Below are 22983 nucleotides of genomic sequence, written 5' to 3'. Positions count from 1 at the left end.
CACTATTTCTTTAAATATTATTTCTTTTTCTCTCTCTTCTCCTTAGATTATCATAATGTGTAAATTGGGCTGCTCGATGGTATCTCATAAATCCTATAGGCTTTCTGCACTCATTTTCACTCTTTTTTTCTTTTTCTTCCTTTAACTGGGTAATTTCAAATTACCTGTCTTTGAGCTTGCAAATTTTTTTTCTGCTTGATCAAGTCTGCTTTGTCACTGTTGTATTTTTTTTCATTTCATTCATTGTATTCATCAGCTTCAGAATTTGTTTTATTGTTTTTGAAAATTATTTATATCTCTTTATTTACCCCGTTTTGTTCATGTATTGTTTTCTTGATATCATTGAGTCTGCTTGTAGCTTGAACTTTCTTAAGGCATTTATTTTGAAATCTTTCTGTGACAATTTGTAGATCTCCATTATGGAAGACTGGCTACTGGAAATTATGGTTTTCCTTTGGTAGTGTCATGTTTTCTTGATGTTTTCTGCTTTTCTTGTCTTGCATTGGTGTCTGCATATTTGCTGGGGCAGTCACCTATTCCAGAATTTACAGGCTACTTTCTGTGAGGAAAGTCCTTCACCTGTAGGTGGTATGAGGGTACTGATGGGTGGGATGCAGCAATTCCAGCTCCAGTGAAGATACAAAAGCAGAGTCTCTGTGCATTTCTATCAGTTGAAGATTGCAAGGGTCCTCAGTGGCCAAGGCTGCAGATGTCCACAGTGGTGGTGAGGGCTGTTGGGTTAAGAGTTGGTGAAGGTGCTAGGAGCCCTCCTGATTTCTTGTTCTCCCATGTGGGAAGTCATGGCCAAGGGGATCCCTCTTGGTGTTGGGTTTGGTTCATGGTTATGTTCATGGTGGCAGTGGCACTGGTGCTTGAGATGCAGGCACCCCGCCTCCAGTGTTGGTCTCAATGTGCAATGAACAGATGCTTATGGAACAGCTGGAAAGCCAGGGTCTGAAACAAAGGCATGTGGATACCTATAGTTTCTGTACGGTCCAGGGCATGGGTGCTTCTAAAGCAGTAGTGGCTCTTGTGTTGTAGGCACTGGCACATGTAGAGCTGGTATGGAACCGGGGTCCAGAATGTGGGTTTGTGTGGAGCAACCATTGCTCGAAGGTCTGCGATGCAGATGTGACTTCCATAGCAGTGACTGTAGGGTCCAATGCCTGTGAGGTCACAGAATGGCTGCAGAGCTAGGATCCAAAGCATGGGCTTGTGGAGTTATTATTATTATTTTTCTTGACAACACAATTGACTCAAAAGATACCACTCTCCTTTCAGGAATCCCTAATTTCATAGGCAATTTATATGAACAAAACTAATGAGCCTTCAAAATTCCTTAGTCTAAACTATTCAATAGTGTTTTTACCCTAAAGCAATAATTTTGGTAAAGTACATAACACTAATGTATTTATAATAAAAAAAGTGTCAGGAAAGGTTTAAAATGTAAAGGCAGTAAGTCTAAAATAACGCAATTAAGAATAAGAGGATATTTTCCTCACACTATAAGATGTGTAAGAATTCTTACAATGTTCCTTTTAATATTTAGTAACACTATCTAATAGTACTTTTTGGCCGGGTGCAGTGGCTCACGCCTGTAATCCCAACACTTTGGGAGGCTGAGGTGGGCGGATCACGAGGTCAGGAGATCGAGACCACGGTGAAACACTGTCTCTACTAAAAATACAAAAAATTAGCCGGGGGCAGTGGCGGGTGCCTGTAGTCCCAGCTACTCGGGAGGCTGAGGCAGGAGAATGGCATGAACCCGGGAGGCAGAGCTTGCAGTGAGCTGAGATCGCGCCACTGCACTCCAGCCTGGGCTATAAAGAGAGACTCCGTCTCAAAAAAAAAAAAAAAAAAGTACTTTTTTCTTTTAAAGTAAGAAAAGTATTTTAATAGTATTTTTAAGTACCATGTTTTTCTTTGTATGTTACTAAAAACCACTGTCATGCAAATTCTAGTAATGAAAACAATTTAAGCTCCAAGTTTTTCCTACCAGAAGAGCCTCAGGCACAGATGGCCTTTTTTTAAATCTAGTTAACACCATATCCCAGGTCATCATCTGATTAAGCAAGAGTGCATTTCCATTAACAAGACACTGTCCTTCGGGAAATATCCACAACTTATATTGAAATTGCTGTGACACAGCATATAACTGCTCCCTTCAGTTTTTTTGAAAGTATCTTTTCTTGATAATAGGCAATTGTGTGGGCCTCCTGAGAAAAACACTGGGTTAGTGGGAAGTGATGGATGAAGAAGATTTCAGTAAAAATTTGAGCAAATACTTCTCTTTAGTTTCCACATACTTTAATATTTAGGAACATTTTGTAATTTGTGAAACACACTTTCAGAGTAAAAAGATAATAATTACTAAAACCAAAAAACAGAGAGAATATACAAAATTATCTTATGCTAGGGTGATAAAAATTATGAATATGATTGTACATATCAGTGAACACTGTTTCTTATATAATATATTAAATGTATAAAATATAAATTTAACAACTGAAATTATGTGTGTAGTTTTTGGTAATCTTTTTTGTCTATTATATATTATTAAATGCATATCAGTAGATACACTTCTAAAATATGATTTTACAATAATAAATAGCCTACCAACCAAAAAAAGCCCAGGACCAGATGGATTCACAGCTGAATTCTACCAGATGTACAAACAAGAACTGGTACTATTCCTGCTAAAACTATTACAAAAAACTGAGGAAAGACTCCTCCCCAACTTATTCTATGAGGCTAGCATCCTGATAGCAAAGCCTGGCAGAGACAAATCAAAAAAAGAAAACTTTAGTCCAATATTCTCGATGAATGTTGATGTAGAAAGTCTCAACAAAATACTTGCAAACCAAATCCAACAGCACATCAAAAAGCTAATTCATCACAATCAAGTAGGTGTTATCCCTGGTATGCAAGATTTGTTCAACATACGCAAATCAATAAATGTGATTCATCACATAAACAGAACTAAAGACAAAACCCACCTGATTATTTCAGTAAGCACAGCAAAGTCTTTTGATAAAATTTGACATCCATTCATATTAAAAACTCAATAAACTAGGCATTAAAGGAACATACCTCAAAATAATAAGAGCCACAGCCAACATCACACTGAATGGGTAGAAGCTGGAGGCATTACCCTTAAAAACCAGCACAAGACAAAGATATCCTCTCTTACCACTCCTATTCAACATAGTATTGGAAGTCCTGGCCGGAGCAATCAGGCAAGGGAAGGAAATAAAGGTCATCCGCATAGGAAGAGAGGAAGCAAAACTATCCCTGTCTGCAGATGACATGATTCTATATCTAGAAATCCCCATAGTCTCAGCCCAAATGCTCCTTCAGCTTATAAGCAACTTCAGTAAAGTTTTAGCATAAAAAATCAATGTACAAAACTCACTAGCATTTCTGTACACAACAGCCAAGCTGAGAGCCAAATCAGGAATGCAGTTCCATTTACAATTGCCACAAAAATAATAAAATACCTAGGAATGCAGCTAACCTGGGAAGTGAAAGATCTCTACAAGAAGAATTACAAAACACCACTCAAAAGAAATCAGAGATGACACAAATAAATGGAAAAACACGCTATGCTCATGAGCAGAATAAATATTAACATGGTCACAGTATCCAAAGCAATTTACAGATTAAATGCTATTCCTGTCAAACTACCAATGAACTAGAAACTTCACAGAACTAGAAAAATTTATTTTAAAATTAATATGGGACCAAAATACAGCTTGAATAGCCAAGGCAATCCTAAGCAAAAAGAACAAAGCTGTAGGAATCATGTTACCCCACTTTAAACTAGACTACAGAGCTACAGTAACCCAAATAGTATGGTACTAGTACAAAAACAGACACATAAACCAATGGAACAGAATAGAGAACCCAGAAATAAGGCCACACACCTACAACTATCTGATCTTTGACAAAGCTGAAAAAAACAAGCAATGGGGAGAGGATTCCCTATTTAATAAATGGTGCTGTGATAACTGGCTAGCAATATGCAGAAGATTGAAATTGGACCCCTTCCTTATACCATATACAAAAGTCAACTTAAGATGATTGAAGACTTAAATGTAAAACCCAAAACTGTCAAAACTCTGAAAGACAACCTAGGCAAAACCATTCTGGTTGTAGGAGATGGCAAAAGTTTCATGATGAAGACACCAAAAGCAATTACAGCAAAAGAAAAAATTGACAAATGGGATCTAATTAAACTTAAGATCTTCTGCACAGAAAAACTATCAATAGAGTAAACAGCCTGCAGGATGGGAGAAAATATTTGCAAAGTATGCACCTGTTAAAGGCCTAATATTCATAATCTATAAGACACCTAAACAAATTTACAAGAAAGAAAACAATCCCATCAAAAGTGAGCAAAGGACATGAACAGACACTTTTCAAAAGAAGACATACATGCAGCCAAAAAGCATATGAAAAAAAGCTCAGTATCACTGATCATTAGAGAAGTACAAATTCAAACAACAATGTGATACCATCTCACACCAGTCAGAATGGCTATTGCTAAAAGTCAAAAAATAACAGATGCTGTTGAGGTTCTGGAGAAAAAGGAACACTTTTATACCATTGGTGGGAATGTAAATTAGTTCAACCATTGCGGAAAGCAGTGTGGCACTTCCTCAAAGAGCTAAAAAGAGAACAACCATTTGACCCAGCAATATCATTATTGGGTATATACCCAAAGGAATATAAATTATCCTACCATAAAGATACATGGATGTGTTTGTTCATTGCAGCACTATTCACAATAGCAAAGATGTGGAATCAATGGCAGATTGAATTAAAAAAGTGGTACATATACACGATGGAATACTATGCAATCACAAAAGGGAGCACAATCATGTCCTTTGCTGAAACATGGATGGAGCTGGAGGCCACTATCCCTAGCAAACTAACACAGAAACAGAAAACCAAATGCCACATGTTCTCACTTACAAGTGGGCACTAGATGATGAGAATACATAGACAAGAAGAGGGGAACAACATACACTGGGGCCTACTTGAGGGTGAAGAGAGGGAGGAGGGAGGGGATTAAGAAAAGTAACTATTGGGTACTAGGCTTAGTACCTGGGCGATTAAATTATCTGTATACCAAACCCCTGTGTCGTGAGTTTACCTATGTAATAAACCTTCAATATACTTAAAATTTGTTTTTAAAAAAATACATATAACATTTAAAAATATGATTTAATGTCTAAATTATAGTTTATTGTATAAATATACCATAAGTTCATAAATCAATCCTCTATTATTGATCATTTAGGTCATTCACAATTTTTACCATTATAAAAACTCAAGGTAATTAAATACTAATGCTAATTTTTATGTTTTGCCAGTATAAATTCCCAGAATTAGAAATGCTGTATGCACGTTTTAAGGCTTTTGATAATTTTTAAGTTCTTTACTGTTCTTAAGCACAGATCTAATAAATTTTGGTCACATTCCTGGTATAACAGTAGAAATTAATTATGTAGACACAAATCTGACATTTCTAGGGTTATTTTCCTTCCCTTGAAAGTGCTCCTTCTCAGCCGAGCGCTGTGGCTCACGTCTGTAATCCCAGCACTTTGGGGGGCCAAAGCAGGCGGATCATGAGGTCAAGAGATCAAGACCATCCTGGCCAACATGGTGAAACCCCATATCTACTAAAAATACAAAAATTAGCTGGGTGTGGTGGCGTGCACCTGTAGTCCCAACTACTCAGGAGGCTGAGGCAGGAGAATAGTTTGAACCTGGGAGGTGGAAATTGCAGTGAGCCGAGATTGTGCCACTGCACTCCAGCCTAGCAACAGAGCAAGACTCCATCAAAGAAAGAAAGAAAGAAAGAAAGAAAGTGCTCCTGAACATTTCATTCATTGACAAAAGCTGTTCATTCAATGATTCCATCATCTGTTGAATTCCTGTTACTTGCAAAGTGCCTGATAAGTACGGGGGATACAGCAGTAAGATTTTTAAATAGAGGCACAACCCTGATAGAGCTAGCTTACAGGCTAATGTAGAATATAAATAAATAAACAAGAATTGCAATAAGTAGTGTTTCTCAATGTATAGTCAGAGATGTTGCCCCAAAGATGTATTGGAATCACCCATGAGGTTATTCCAAATCTAATATCCACCTTTAAAAAAAGTATGGGACCCCAGTCAAGAAACTCAATGATAGTAAGTTAGTTAGTGAAAGTTTTCCAAGTATTAAAAAAGAAAAAGAAAAATAGAACCAGTGTTAAGCATCACTGAAAAATAATATTTCAGTACTATATTTGATATGATCAAGAAATTAAAGTACATAAGAGGGACACCTAGATCAGCTTTGAGGCCCTAAAGATTGCGTCTCAGAAGAAGTGATATCTGAGACGATATATGAAAAATAAAGATGAGTAGAAGTTGGTTAAAAATGAGCATGAGAGGCAAGGAGAGGGGACTGTCCACAGCATTCTGGGCAGAATCAACAGCAAATAGAAATGCTGAAAGTGAGAAATAGCATACCATAAAAAATGAATGTAATTTAGAACTGTGGGACTGTTGCACTTAAAGGTGTTTTGGTTGGGTAGAAACGAGGATAAAAAAGTAAATGGAGATGATAACATGAAGGAATTTATAAACAACTTACCTAGATTTACTTAAGAACTTTGGGAATTTATTGATTGGTATTAACAAGGGAATGGCACAATCAGATTAGAATTTTACAAAGATCCCTTGGATACAGTGTGGAAAGTGGATTGGAGCAGGGCCCAGTTAGAAACAGGGAGGTAAACTGCAATGAGGCTACAAGAGATGAGAGTAGCATGCTGTACAGTGATGCCAGTAGGAGAGAAGGGCAGGGGCTGGTGTTTCTAGTGATGAAATTGACAAAGCTATGTGATTTCCAGGATGGGGAGTGTCGGATGGGAAACAGCAAAGGGAGAGCCCTAGAAATCTGGTTTGAGCAGCTGGGAAAGCAGATGCACCCACCAAGAAAAACATTTGCAGAGAAGCCAGTAGAGAGGGGAAGTCCAGAGACACTCAAGTTGAACAAGTTGCCTTGAGATTCCTGTGAGGTAAACAATGGAGAGCTTGAACAAGCAGTTGAGCCTGAAGTTTAGAAAAGAAATGGGTGGACATAGAGATGGGGTGTTGGAATTATTATTATTATTATTATTGTTTTTTTGAGATGGAGTCTTGCTCTGTCGCCCAGGCTGGAGTGCAGTGGTGTGATCTCGGTTCACTGCATCCTCCGCCTCCCGGGTTGAAGTGATTCTCCTGCCTCTGCCTCCTTAGTAGCTGGGATTACAGGTGCCTGCCATCGTGCCCAGCTAATTTTTGTATTTTTTAGTAGAGACAGGGTTTCACCATTTTGGCCAGGCTGGTCTCGAACTCCTGACCTCGTGATCCACCCACCTCAGCCTCCCAAAGTGCTGGGATTACAGGTGTGAGCCAACACGCCTGGCCGGAATTATTAATATACATAGTAATCAAAGCCAACTGAATGTATGATTACTCGGAGAATTTAAAGAATGGAAAAAGAATAGAGCTTAGGTTAGAAGCCCCCAAAACATCAATATATTAAGGACAGAAGATTGCTGCAAATAATCCTGACATGAAGTAACCAATGACATGGAGTAACCAACAAAATAAAAAATACAAAAACAAAACAGAAAAAGTGCAGGTCAGAAAAATTAAGGGAGGAATATTTTTATGCCCATTTGTTAAAGTTTGTGGATAAGATCAGACATCCCTATAAAAATTTAAAAAACTATTAGGTGATCTATTGAACAATTAAAACTTAAGACACAATGGCCCTTGGTCCCTTAACTATAATTCACTATTTTACATATAAAGACTGCTCTTCAACTAATACAATTAAAAGCAATCTGTTAAAAAAATGTATAATCTTTGACATGCTTGCTGCAAAGGGGAAAATATAACCTAGCAATAAGTAGCTAATTGAGTTCAAATCATCACACAAATATTCAGTAAGCAGGCTTTGTGAAGGAAAACGTGATCTGAGTTACAAACAGTAGAGACACTGAGTAATGAACAGTAAATCCACTTGGCATATGGGTGACTGTGAATTTAAGAAAAGCCTCAGAGTAAAGATTCTATATTTGCATAAATATAGCAATATTTTCCCTCTATGTTTCTGTGTCACAAGAAAGTACTAGACAGATTTTACCCAAATGTTAGAGACTGTGTTTGGAATCATTTGACTTAAACTATAAATTACACAGCAGAGAGCAAATGCCTGTGGGAACAAGGGCCTCTGAGCAGAGACTGGCAGTCAGCTCCCAGGGTAGCTGCAGGCATGGATTCCTAAGTGAGCTACATCTCACTCACATGTGCAACTCTGACAGCAGAGCTCCAGGTGGGAAAGAAACAGAAGGAACTGATTGATTGATCGATTGATTGATTAATGAATCTCCTGAGCAATGCAGTGCTGGACAGCAAAGACTGACCATTGAAAGTTAACTTAGGCTGAAATTATTACGCTCTGGAAATAATGCAGTGAAAATAAGACATGCATTACCTTTCAAAAAATAGATAAATATGGATTTCATTCATGCTTAACTTTTGCTATTCTATCCATTACTGCCTTTGAAACAGAACTAGAGAAAGGTTTTTTCTTCTTTACCCATTCACTGAAGATTATTGGTATCCAAAGTTCATTTTGTTCAACTTTCTATTCAAATTTCTAGTTTTCTTCTCCTTCTGGTATCCTCACTCACTGCTCCATTCAGCAGTGTGTTCCGTAACCATTTCTTTGTCTGTTCTGAAGACCCACTACAAAGAATCCCAAGACTCCTTTTCTTCAGCAACATGAGATCCTCGCCAAACCTATTATAATCCTATGTATTCTTTCTCTTCCACCTACATCTATTTTTTTCCTTTTTCTGAGAAGTCATTGATTTTTTTCCCTTTGTAAGTTTCAAATAAACCTAAAAACAATAACAAACTAAAGATGCATGGCCAGGTGTGTGTTTTTTGCCTTGGCAACTTTTCCCAGATACGAAAATAAATTTTCTTTTTAATGACAGAGGCTCCTATAACAAAACATACAATTGAATAAATAATCCATTAGCTTTATTATGTATGTGAGAATGGCCACACATTAACATATTGGAAAATAATGTGCTTCAACACACAAAATTATGTTTAAATTTGGCTTTGCTCAGCCTAGGCCATGCTTAATATGTTCTGTCGGTACCTTTGATTTGCCCTTTTCTCCTCTTACAGCCCTTTGCTATCAGGTCTTATCTAAAGTGCCTTTGTTCATGCAGATCCGATTCAAATGACTTTTCTAACCTGGTCTCTTTCTTTCCCATAGCCCTGCTATTTTCTGCATAGCACTTTATAAACATGAGTAAGAAACTGCTCCCATCCTAGGAGCTGGTCCTTAGTCCACTGGTAGAGACAAACATGTGCTTTTGAGCTGAGAGTTGGCACATGAGTTCAGTGTGGGAACAGCATTTCCAGCAGAAGCAAGGGATATTTCAAACAGGTAGTCTCCTGTGCCTAGTACATGAGTGCCTTAGTTGGGGCATTTTGTAAAGAAGAAAAATCTTACCGGATGGGAAGACTTGAACCTTGAAAGTATAATTGGAGCCAGATCATAAAAGTTCTTTTCATTTTGTCCTATAATCAAGAAAAAGCCATAACAGGGGTGTGATATACTCGGTTCAACTACTATGACTTTAACAGTGTTAAATGAGATTATGTGAAACTGCTTTGAAACAGGAAATGCTGTATAATTCAAGCATACAGCAGCATTCAGTATTTAAAGATGATTCTTTTATGGCACTCAATTTTCGTAGCTCCTAGTTACATCACCTGTCCTAACTCTGTGATGCTACTGTGATTCACTTTTAAGAAGCTTACCATTGTTAGCATGTGAACAAGAACAAAAACTTCCCTGCTGCGATCTCCTCCTTTCCATGCCCCACGATAAGGAGAAAAGTTGAGATCAGAAGGAAAACATTTTCGTGTGATCTCAGAAAGTTTGGGTTGAGTCAGCTTCAGATAGTTCGGGTTAAGTCAGCTTCAGTTAATAAAGGGGTGTGAGCCTGGTTTAAAATACAAAGCAGATCAAGAAAGATCACTTCACAAGAAATAGGGTAAAGTCATGTTACTGGAAGAAAATTTTCATCCTTCAAGTAGAATCAAGTCCTATTATCTTAAAACCTCAAATCCCAACCCATTAGTGCATGAAGAAGAAGTGTACTGTGACTTTTCTCTAATAGAGATTCCCATCTGCCGTGTTCAGAGGGAGACACATTCCTTGGTTTGATGTCTGTTATTCTCACGAATGTTTCTTATACTTTTACTTCCTGTTTCAGAATCAATCAGTAGAATAAGCTTTGAGATTTCCTAGTTTTACAAAATTAGCATCATTCTGCAACCCTATGTGTTTTTAACTTGAGTATATTGTTGAGCATATCTGAAATGGTACAGGTACTGCAAGTTCATATATTATCTCTATTAGCACATTACTCCATTTTATGAATATGCCATGAGTTGTTTTTTTTTTTTTTTTTTTTTTTTTTTTTGTCCATTTACTTGTCCAGTCCAGGGTGCTTAGATTATTTCCAGTATTTTGTTACAAGTTAAAAATGCTACAATATGTTTTTATTCTTGTCTTCTTGGAGTAAAATTGCTTGGATGAAAATATATCATGTTCAAATTTATTGCATTTTGCTATGTTTCTTGTCATCTTAATGTATTTTCACACCAGCCATGTGTAAGCATTTTCATTTCTTAGTATCATTGCTAGCACATGGTGTAACAGCACTTTTTGTATTTCTCGTGTTATTTTTGAGACAGTATATATTTAAGTTTACTGGCCATTTCTGTTTTCTCTTTTGTGAAATGACTACCAATCTTCCTAGAATAAAATCCTGACTGTCAACTGATTTGCTGTTTGAATTTCAGCAAATTATTTAACTTCTCTATAAAATGGTAGTAATATCACTTACCTCACTGGAATGTTGTAGGGATTACATGGCTTAATTTACATAAAGCTTTTGAAACAATGTTTGGCCTATATATACAGAATACAAATATAAGCTGTTATTATCTCATTGTGATTTTAATTTGCATTTGCCTGATGATTAGTGATAATAAACATTTTTTTTCACATTGTTATTGGCCCTTTGTCTTTTTTTGAGAAATGTCAGTTCAAATATTTTGCTCATTTTTTTTTAATCCAGTGATTTGTTTTCTTGCTATTGAGTTATTTGAGTTCCTTGTATGTTTTGGATATTAATCCTTTATCAGATGTATGTTTGCAAATATTGTCTCCTGTTCTATAGGCTGTCTCTTCACTCTGTTGACTGTTGCCCTAGCTGTGCAGAAGCTCTTCAGTATGATGTAATCCCGTTTGTTTAGGTTTGCTTTTATTGCCTGTGTTTTGAGGTCATATAAAAAAAATCTTTGGCCAGTTCTATGTCAAGAAGCTTTTTTCCTATTGTTTCTTCTAATAAATTTAAAGATTCAGGTCTTAAGTTTAAGGTTTAATCTATTGTGAGTTGACTTTGTATATGGTGTAAGATGAGTCCAATTTTATTCTTCTGCGTATGATATCCGGTTTCCCATCACCATTCATCAAAGAGACTGTCCTTTTCCTATTGCATGCTTTTGGCATCTTTGTTGAAGATTAATTGACCAAAATGCATGGATTTATTTCTGGACTCTATATTTTGTTTCATTGTTCTACATGTCTGTTTTTATCCAGTACCATGATGTTTGAGTTACTATAGCTTTGTAGTATCTTTTGAAATCAGGTATTGTGATGCCTCCAGCTTTGTTCTTCTTGGTCAATGTTGCTTTGACTTTTTTTTGTGGTTTCACACAAATTTTAGAATTTTTTTTCTATTTCTGAGGAAAATGCCACTGGAATTTTGATAGGGGTTGCATTGAATATGTAGATTGCTTTAGTTGGTATGGACATTTTAACACTATCAATTCTAATCCATAAACATGGGATATCTTCCCATTTATCTGTGTTTTCTTCAGCCTCTTGAATCAAAGTTTTATAGTTTTCAGCATACAGATCTTTCACCTCCTTGGTTAAATGTATGCCTAAGTATTTTATTCTTTTTGATGCTATTGTAAATGAGATCTTTTTTAAAATTTCTTTTTCAGATAGTTTGTTATTAGTATAAAAATTACTACTGATTTTTTATGTCCATTTTATATCCTGCAACTTTACTGAATTTCTTTATTAGTTCTAACAGTTTTTGGGGGGAGTCTTCAGGGATTTTCTCTATATAAAAAATGTCATCTGCAGAAACAGACAGTTATAATTCCTGCTTTTCAATTTAGATGCCTTTTATTTCTTTTTCTTGCCTAATTACTCTGGCTAGGACTTCCTGTACTATACTGAATAGATGTAGTGAGAGTATGTACCCTTGTTCTGTTCCCTATCTTGGGGGAAAAATTTTTAGTTTTTCACCTTTTTCACTGTTGAGTATGTTAGCTGTGGGCTTGTCATACATGATCTCTATAATGTTAAAGTATAATCTTTGTATACCTAATTTGTTAAGAGTTTTTATGATGAAAAGATGCTGATGTTTTTCAAAAGATTTTTCTGCATATATTAAGATGACCATATGATTTTTATCTTTCATATGGTTAATGCAGTATATCACATTTATTGATCATATATGGTGATCCATCTTTGCATCCAAGGGTAAATCTCACCTAAATGAATGGTCTTTGTAATGTGCTGCTGAATTTGGATTTCTAGTATTTGTTAAGGATTTTTGCATCTATGTTCATTAGGGATATTGGTCTGTAATTTTCTTTTCCTGCAGTGTCCCTGTCTGGCTGATTTTGTAAATTGAATTTGATAGCATTTCTTTCCCCTCAAGTTTTTGGGAGAGTTTGAGAAGAATTGATATTAATTCTTCCTTAAATGTTTGCTAGAATTTACCAGTGAAGTAATCAGGACCTGAGCTTTTTGTTGTTGGTGAGAGATATTTTGATCACTGATTCAATCTCTTTACTCATTATTGCTCTATTTAGATTCTCTATTTCTTCATGAATCATCCTTGGTGGGTTGTATGATTCTAGGAATTTATCCATTTCTTTTGTGTTATCCAATTTGTTGGCAATGTATAATGGCTCAGGCTGTTATATGGCTAATGGCTAATGTATTCTCTTATAATCCTTTGTATTTCTGTGGTGTCAGTTGTAATACTTCCTCTTTCATTTCTTGTTTTAGTTGTTTGAGTCTTTTCTCTTTCTTTAGCTAAGGACTTGCCAATTTTAGTTATCTTTTCAAAAAACCATCTCTTAGTTTCATTGATATTTACACTGATTTTTAAACTATTTCATTTATTTCTGCTCTGATATTTATTATTTCCTTCCTTCTGCTGACTTTGAGGTGAGCCTGCACTCTGAATCTACTGGAGCAAGCCTGGACCTTGGGTCCACTGAAGCCTGTGGATGTGGGGACTGACGTGGAGCTTGGGCTGTCTTGGTGCTGGGACAGGCCTGGGAACCTGGGTCTGCAGGGGCCAGTCTCAAGCCTGTGTCCATGAGTGCTGGCCTAGTACATGAGACTATGGGGCTAGCATAGAGCCTGGGTACATGGAGGCTGGCCAAGAGACTGCATCTGTGGGTGCTGGCCTGAAGGCTAGGTCCGCAGTGGCTAGGTCTCTGGCACTGACATGGGCTTGGGGACTGGGTCAGCTGGGAACATGTGGCCATTGCAACCAGCTGAGAGTCTAGGGCAGCAGGGGCCAGCTTGATGCCAGGCAAGCCTGCAGCCTATATCTACAGAGGCTAATCTGGATCCTGGGGCTGCTGGAATCAGCCCAGCACTGGGTTTCTCTGGGGTGTACCTGGTGCTGGGCTCCACACAAAGTCAGGTGGTGACTTCACTCTACTTTCCCACCCAGAGGGCATCTCTGTGCTGTGCTGCCTGGGCTTGGGAAAGGGTGACATGGGTCATGTGAAACTGTCCTTCCACTCTCTTCAGTGCATTTCTTAGTTCCATACTACACTCAGGTGTCATAGTCTCTCACCTGGATTCCTTCATTCTTGCAAAGGTGTCTTCAAGTGTGGATAGTTGTTCACATTGATGACAACTGCTGAAAGGTTCTCTTCCACCATCTTGAAGACTGAACATTTCTTAAGATGCAGGCTTCAAAATGATTGATTTGACAAACTTTTTATTCTAATATGAGCATTTAATTTTATGATTTTTTCTCTAAACATTACATATCTCTGTTCCTCAGCTTTTGATGCGTAGTGCTTCATTACCACTCAGTTCAAAATACTTTCTGACTTGCCTAGTCATTTCTTTTTTGACCCATGAGTTATTTAGAAGTATATTGTTTGGTTTGAAAATATGGATGAATATTTAAAATATTCTGCTATTGATTTCTAATTTAATTCATTTGTGGACATGGACCATTCTTTTGTGTGGTTTTAATGTTTTTGCATTTACTGAGACCTGTTTTATGATCTATCTTATTCAATGTTCCATGGGAAATTGAAAAGAATATACCTCCTGCTCTTGTTGGGTGCAGTTGCTCGATAAATGTCAAGATGGTTGGTGATGTTTTCAATTCTTGTAAATCCTTACTTTCTCTACTTGATCTATTAATGATTAAGTTGTTGAACTTTGCAAATACAATTGTAGATATGTATATCTAGCCACTCAGTTCCACTAATTTTTCTTTCATATATATTGAAGCTGGGCTATCAGATATACACATAGACTAATCTTATGTTCTCTCAAATATTTTACCCCTATAATATTGTGAATTCAACCTCTTTATCCCTAGTACTATTCTTTGCTCTGAAATCTACATTTTCTGATATTAATGCAGTCATTCCAACTTTCTTTTAATTAGTGTGAGCATATTATATATATGTATTTATGACATTGACTTACGAGTTTTACTGAATTTATGTCTTTATATCTGAAGTGGGTTTCTTGCTGAAAGTATGTAGTTGGGTCTTACTTTTTTATTCAACAGTCTTTGTTTTGTAATTGGAGTATTTAGCCTATTTATATATAATGTGGTTATAATATGATTAGGTTTAAATCTGTCATCTTGCAATTTGTTTCATTTTTTTCAGTTTTTTTTTTGCTCCCTTTTTCTTTTTCTTCCCATATTCTGGATTGATTATATTTTATCATTCTATTTTATCTCCATTTGCTTATCATTTATAGCTTTCTAAAATAGTGTTAGTGGTTTTTCTAGAGTTTATAATATACATCTGTAACTTCATGCTCTAAATTAGGATGATATATCATTTCATATATAAAGAAATACAATATGCTATATAAAGGAATACAATATATTCCTGTAATACAAAATATACACAAAATATTTTATTTCCTTGAATACAGTTGGGAAGTACCCTGGGTTACAATTAGATGTTTTGTACTCAGTTTGAGCCTTTTGAGAGTTGCTTTTAAGCTTTGTTATAGCAATATCAGAGCAAACTTGGGTTTATAGCTAATTTGTTCCCACTACTGAGAAAATTCCTTCTGAGGACTCTGTCTCAATGCTCTTTCAATAGGCAAGATTTCCTGCTCGATTTTATGAGTTCTCAGCATTATACTATGCTTTTTTTGGTTGGTTCTTTCTTCATCTTGAGTAAATTCTATACATGCATGTGCAGAACTGTGCTCAGTAGAAGTTTCAAGGAGAGCCTCTTACAGATCTCCAGAGTTCTTTTTCTCCAGGGTTCCCCCTTCACCAATACTTTGCCTGGACTCCAGTACTTGCCTCCTCGACTCAGCAAAGCCACTAGACTGTTTTGTCCCCACTCCTCACACTGTAGCTTTGAAACTTTTTCCAGGCGTTGATCTGGGTCTATCACAGTGTCACCTCATTTGTCTTCCTTTTCTCAGGGATCACTGTCCTGGGCTACATGTTGTCCAAAGTCTGAAACTGTGTTTAAAAACATATATTTTGATTATTTTTTAGTGATTTTAGCTGGGACGGTTAATCCAGTTCTGGCTATTTTGTTGTGGCTATAAGCAGAAGTCCTTCTTAAATTATTAAAGGCACTTAGAATGCTACTTATTTTCTATATAATTATTCAATTATATAGTAATCTGGCAACTATATCAATCTTCTTACAAGTTTTAGTAACTTATCTTTATGGTTTCTTGGATTATATACTTAGAATATTAAATTGGATATAAATATTGTCAATTTTGTCTCTTTCCAATTCTTTGCCTATTTCTTTTTATCTTAAAATTTTCCATAGAAATTTGACAATTTTGCTCAATAAGAAATGACATTTGAAATGTGCTTTAAGACAAAATAAATTTAGAAAAATACATGCATTTTTATAGTTTTTTAAAAATCTTTTGTTTTGGCATTATGCTGAAAATCAAATATATCTTGCAGTAATACAATATGCCAATTCATAAAATGTAAGTTAACAGGATTCTCAATTTAACATTTTCAAAGTTAATATTAAGATAGAGAGTTTTACATCTATGATAGTACATATAAAAGTGTATTATAATCTCACCTCCATCTCCGTGTGGCTCACAAATTTGACATTGCTCCATAAAAGCTTTTAGATTCACCTTCAACAGTGTCACATCCAAAGAATCACAAATCTGTCTTTGGAATATCTCCTCATAAAATCTTTAGCTTTACACATACCTCCAGTGTAATGTTTAACGTAAGGGAACATTGCAGATATCTTGGTTCTTATTCATATGTTTAATGGAAATACTTTTTCTAACCTGTCACCATTAAGTCTGATGTATGTTAAAGTTTTTACTAGAAACTCTCACTCAGGGGGAAAAAAATCCTTTGTCTTCCTGCTTTGAAAATGGCCTCTTTTGTTGTTATTTTTCTTGATGAGTCAGTATTAACTTTTTAAAATTAATTTTGCCTTTATAAACATACTATTTTGTTTAGATTGAGACCTTGCTGGCTAACATGGTGAAACCTCGTCTCTACTAAAAATACAAAAAATTAGTGGGGCGTGGTGGCAGGTGCCTGTAGTCCCAGCTACTCAGGAGGCTGAGGCTGGAGAATGGCGTGAACCTCGGAGGTGAAACTTGCAGTAAGCCGAGATCACGCCACTACACTCCAACCTGGGCGACAGAGTGAGACTCTGTCCCAAAAAAAAAAAAAAAAAAAAAAAGAATATGTAAATGTGTTGTATTATGTTTTGTGATGTATTATCTTTATATTTCTGAGATGAACACTTCTTGCTATAATTTTTATTATAATGACAATTTTAATTTGCTGATAGCTTATTGAAAATTTTTGTGTATATACTATGTGAGATTGTCATCTTATTTCTTATCTTAAAATTGACTAGGTTCAGTATAGTTTATAATCTTTTTAAGGATATGAGTAGTTTTTCATTCTCTTCTATCCTTTGATAAATATACTTTAATGATTGTTTTGTCTTCCTGACAAAACTTTCATCATTTTTATCTGTTAATATTCGTTATCTTGAAATCTATATGATTTTACCATAAACACTCCAACCTTCTTATGTGTACTATTTGCATGGTAGGTATATTTTCTGTCAACCAAAACCTTTCTATTTCTTTATTTTTAATATGTTTCTCTTGTAGATAGCATATAATTGAATCTTGCTTTTTTATTTCTTACAAAAATTTCTGCCTTATAATTGGGGTGATTGATGATCTAATGTAATTCTTGATACAGTTGGATTTATGTCTATCATTTTCCTATTATGAGTTCCATTTGTCTCTTTGTTTTTGTACTTCTCTTTCTCCTTTTTGGCATTCTTTTGGAATATATAAATTTTTTAGGAATTTTATTTTCTTTTACTTAATTTTTTTATTTTTGTAGCTATTTTCTTTCTTAGTGGTTGTTCCTATAATTACAATGAAACTTTACCTCCTCGCAGTTTACACAGTTAATATTAAACCACTTTGTATACAGTATACAAATCCTGCAAGTGCATGATCACTTTACCACACCCTTGGTTTTGATTCTCTAGTTGTTATATGTACTGTATTTGCATGTGCTATAATCCCTATAATACTAATTTTAAAATATTACAGGGATTGTAACACATGTAAATGCAATACATCTTATTTCTTCCAGTAGATTCATGTTTCTTTATAGTTTTATCTTAGCCTGAAGAACTCCCTCTAGCATTTCTTATAGCAGAGATTAGTTTATTTCATTTTTCTGAAAATGTCTTCATTTTATCTACATTCTTAAAGGATATTTTCATTGAATATAGAATTCTTGGTTGATATTTTTTTCTTCTAGTATTTTTAAAAAGTTGTTTTATTTATTTTTTTCTGGCTCTTACTATTTCTGATGAGAAGCCTGAGGTTATTCAAATCATTATTCACTTACATGGAATTTATCATTTTCCTCTGTCTTTTTTCTAGATGTTCTCTTTAATCTTTGGTTTTTAGTAGTCTGTCTATGATGTATTAAGGCCTCTGTGTGTGTGCATGAGTATGTACATATGTATAACTTTATCCTGTTAGGGTTCACTGAGTTTCTTGAATCTGTAAATTATGTCTTCCATCAAAATTGTATAATTTCAGACATTATTTCTTCAAAATTTTTTTCTGCTTTATTGTCTCTTTTTTCTCCTCTGAGACACACACACACACACACACACACACACACACACTTGACATTTTGATATTGTCCCACAGTTCTCTGAGGTTCTATTATTTATTTTTCTGAACCGTCTTCCTTCTTATTCAGGTTGGATATTTTATATTGAGGAGTCATCAAGTTCACTAATTCTTCTGTCTTCTCTATTTTGCTGATAAACTCATCCAGCAAAATTTTTATTTCAGATATATTTTAGTTTTCTAATTTTCATTTGTAATCGTTTTAACTTCTCTGCTGAGATTTTCCATCTTATATTTGTTTTAACAATCTATTCCTTGCTATCCTTGCGCACAGTTATAATGGCTACCTCAAAATCTTTAACTGGATGGTCTCAGGGTTAGTCTCTGACATTCTTTCTTCTTGAGAACGTTTATTATTTTCTGTTCTGTTGTATACCAAGTAATATAAGATTGTTGAACATTGTGATACATTGTAGAGACTCTAAATTCTAAATTATGTTACTCTGAAGGATTTTCATTCTTCTTATTGAAAAAATGTTAAGCAGTAGCTGAACTTGAACTTCTGATTCTATCTCCCCTGTGTGGGTAAAACCTTAGTTGGCCTTTTGAAGTCTAGAGATTCAGACTGCTTTTTATGCAAAATTGTTTCCCTGTGATTGTCCTTTCTTCTTTGTAATATGCTCCTTCACTTACCAACAGCTGCAGTTGCCCGAGTCTTTGCCCCTGGCCTTTCAAGTCAGTAAGTCCATGGGTGTCCATATGAATTTTAGCTGCTTTGTGTGGCAACACCTGCAGACTGCTCTCATTCTAAAAGCAGTTAACAAGTGGAGAGTCACACCCTATTGTTATCTTATTCATAACTTCCCTCCAGCATCTACCACATTATTTTCACTCTCCAGAGCCTGCAGGTAGTTGCTTTTTCAACATTTTGTTTAGAGTTGCTATCTGTGGAAGGGTTGGTTCAATAAGAATTTGCTTAGCCACGAATGGAAGAGGAACACTTTTCTATTCTTTGAAATAAAAAAGGGAAAATGAAAAGTTTATATCTTAAAGTTTTCTAAAATGCATCTGCAAAATTACATCTGTGGTAACTTGGGGTGTGGCAATTTAAATTACTGATTCAATTTCTATAATTGTATTTAAATTTTGTAATTTAAGAAATACTTTAAAATTATATTTTCAGAAAGGTATTAATTTTATCTTCTTCAAATGCATTAACTTAAATTTTTGATATATTGTCAATATATATATATATAAGTATATATTCTACTGTAGTTATGTCCCCTTTTAATTTCTGATACAGCTATATATACTTTTTTTCTTCCTGTCTTAGTTTGCTCAGGCTACTATTACAAAATACCTTGGACTGGGTGAAATAGAAATAGAAATTTCTTGCTCACAGTTCTGGAGGCTGGGAAGTCCAAGATCAAAGCATCAGCAGATTTGGTGTCTGGTGAGGGCTTGTCTTCTCCTTCATAGATGGCACCTTCTTGCTGTATCTGTACATGGTAGAAGGGCAAAGAGTTCCTCTTAGGTTTCTTTAATAAGTAAGGATACTTATTAAAAGTGTTATTCCATTCATAAACATGGAGCCCTCATGACGTAATTACCTCCCAAAGGCCACAGCTCTTGATATTATCACATTGGGGATTAAGTTTTAACAGATGAATTTTGGGAGGACACATATACTCAAACCACAGCACCTCCCTGTAAAAGTTGGCTTAAAGACTTGTATATTTTATTCATTTTTTGGGGGGGAAGGTAAATAACTTTTATATTTACTGATCCTCTTTGTTATTTCCTATTTTGCTACATTCTCTTTTATACATTTATGTTTTCCTTTTTTCTTTAGACCTGTGTTTATTTTGTTAAAAAAAACTTAGACCTTTTAATGTAGGTAATTTATTTATTTAAAAAATATATTTTAGGCTATAAACATTAAAGATAATGTTTCAAAATACTTTTTTATTTTATATTTTAATTATTTTAAATGTATTTTTCTTTAAAATGCTATTTATGAATGCCTTTATACCAGTCATTGATATTAAAAACATTTATTATATTTTCATTTTGTTTTATATTTTAATTGTGTTTATGGTCTAATATATAGCTTGAAGGAGCAATTTGGTACATATTTTATGGGTATATAACATATATATGGAGATATACATATATACATATAACCTATATATGTATGTGTTTTTCCCCTATGTATCATACACCTACCTCATAGCTCAAATCTTTGTCTTTTTGGTCATCTTGGGTGAATAAAGTCAAGACAGAAGATAGAACGCAGAGTCACAAAGAAAATAGTTTAAATAATAATAGAAAGTATCAATTGGAGTGTTTGTGTACATGGAGAGTGGGAGGAAGGAGGTGATATCAAGTCTTCATGCTTTTCCAGGAACCTCAAGGGGCTAATTTATTATAACAGGAATTTTCATCAAGTGGGATGCTGAAAACACAATATGAAATGTTAGCATTAAAAGGGAAACTTAAAAATTGCCTAGTTTTTTTTTTTAATAGATAAAGTTAACCAAAGTCATGGAAAAGACTTGAATCAAGGGCCTTGTTTATAAGTTATTTTCTTTACACTGGTAATTCCCAATTTCAACTTCTCAGACTATTAGAGATTTATATTTCACTATTTCAAAAAGCCAAATATAATATATCTTTAGCCTCAGAAGCACCTCACAACCTAAAAATGCCTTGTAGAAAGCCAATAATGGTACTGCTGGCTATCTCGTGGTAATAGAAAAATATCTTTTAAACCACTGATACTGATGAAAAAAAAACAGTGATAACAAAAGATGTCCTTTGTGGGAAATTTGGGAGCTATTGCTTTATATCATGCACATAATTCATTCATTCTGACATGAAAAACATACATTTTATCAAAATCTTTCCACAGTCAGTGCACAATATTATTCAGGTGGTTTTATAGGAGTCTAGGAATCAAGGAATATTTATTTCTACAAATAATCTATATTGGTTTCTTGTTCACCACAAGAGTCATTCATGGAAGCTGGCTTTAAATTGCATATAAGCCATTTTTAATAATAACTTAATGACATCTCACTGTGACATACCACCTGAGGTTCGTTTTCCTTTTAGATATGAATAGCAATCATATCACTAGGCAACTAAAAATTAAGCATCAAAAAATAAATATTTTTTGAAAATAACTTTAAAAGTTATTTTTACCTGGAGACAAAAGATGCAGTCTAATCAAGACAGCAAAAGTTGTGTATGCTTTGCATAATTTTGCTTGTAAATATTAATGTTTTGAATAGTTTATAAATCATTGTGGTTTATAAAATTGCAAATTTACTAACAGACCAATGATTCAAGTCCTTTGAATTTTCATTCTTTTTAATGTTCCACCTTTCCTCTTTGTATAACCTGACAATAATTCAAAAAAGAAGAACTCATCCAATTTATATACCTTGTTCATTGGGTAATGGAAACTTATAAAATTTACATTAACAAAGAGAGAGAACTTCTTGACCAAGAAGTACTTCATACCAGATTTCATCTGGGTCTCATCAGATGTTATTAACATGCTAAGTATTCATCTAGCTTCAATGAATGTTTTAATTTAAGATCACATGGGCAGAAGTTACCACATTTAAATGTGAGTGAATAATTACATAAACAGGTTTAAATGTAAATTTGCAGGTTATCCAAGCACATTAAAATCTTTAACTTAAAACTGTTTTCAAATTGTAGAATTAAGATTGGCCACAAAGATTATTTTGGCATTAAAATATATACAGTTAGAACTCCTAAAAACATCGAAGACATCATCAAACCCTCAGGCTTAGATAAGGAAACTAAAGTGCAGGGAGTCAAATCTACTTTTCCAAGATGATTTATCTGCTTTCAAGCAAAATTTGCAGTAAAATTGTGCATTGCAATTTCTATCATTATTCTACCTATAATGAGAATACTGGGCCCAGATGAGGTTTTTTTGTTTGTTTGTTTGTTTTTTGCTTTCAACCCTTAAATCATTTAAATCATTTTCACAAATGATTTTAAGCCCCTTCATTGCTTTCTGAAAAAGCAAAACACTTCTAGAGGTTGCTCGGCTGGGCACCCAGAGCCCACTGTTGGTCTTGTCCCTTTAAACACTCAGCCTCTAGATACAACTGTGTGATTTAGAATGAGAATCTGCTCCTGAAGATCAACCTCATTCTAAATTTAACCCAGAGATTTGATGCAATAAATCTATGAGAGACCTTGGGTATTCAAATGTTAGCATTAGAAAACAGTATTTCCGGTATCAGTTGGGGGCTTTTAGATAATCAGAAACCAGAGTTCTTTCAATGTTTTGTTTGATGTTATTATTATTATTATTATTTTATTTTTATTTTTATTTTTATTGTAGAAACAGAATCTCACTCTGTGGC

General features: G+C 34.8%; 1 long non-coding RNA gene across 2 annotated transcripts in view; it reads right to left on the bottom strand.

Annotated features, from left to right (window-relative positions):
* Positions 1-22983, bottom strand: part of LOC134809944 (uncharacterized) — a 47179-nt gene that overhangs the window by 17766 nt on the left and 6430 nt on the right. Inside the window, exons 2-4 of one of the 2 annotated variants that reach the window (XR_010156782.1) lie at positions 19975-20073; positions 9889-10073; positions 9578-9645 (exon numbers count right to left, since the gene is read on the bottom strand). This is a non-coding gene — a long non-coding RNA (uncharacterized LOC134809944). The remainder of the gene's footprint in view (positions 1-9577; positions 9646-9888; positions 10074-19974; positions 20074-22983) is intronic. The other variant, XR_010156783.1, reaches the window with a different exon arrangement.

This window comes from Pan troglodytes, chromosome 3, assembly GCF_028858775.2.
Source record: "Pan troglodytes isolate AG18354 chromosome 3, NHGRI_mPanTro3-v2.0_pri, whole genome shotgun sequence".
NCBI lineage: Eukaryota > Metazoa > Chordata > Mammalia > Primates > Hominidae > Pan > Pan troglodytes.
This window is presented reverse-complemented; position numbering and strand designations above follow the sequence as displayed.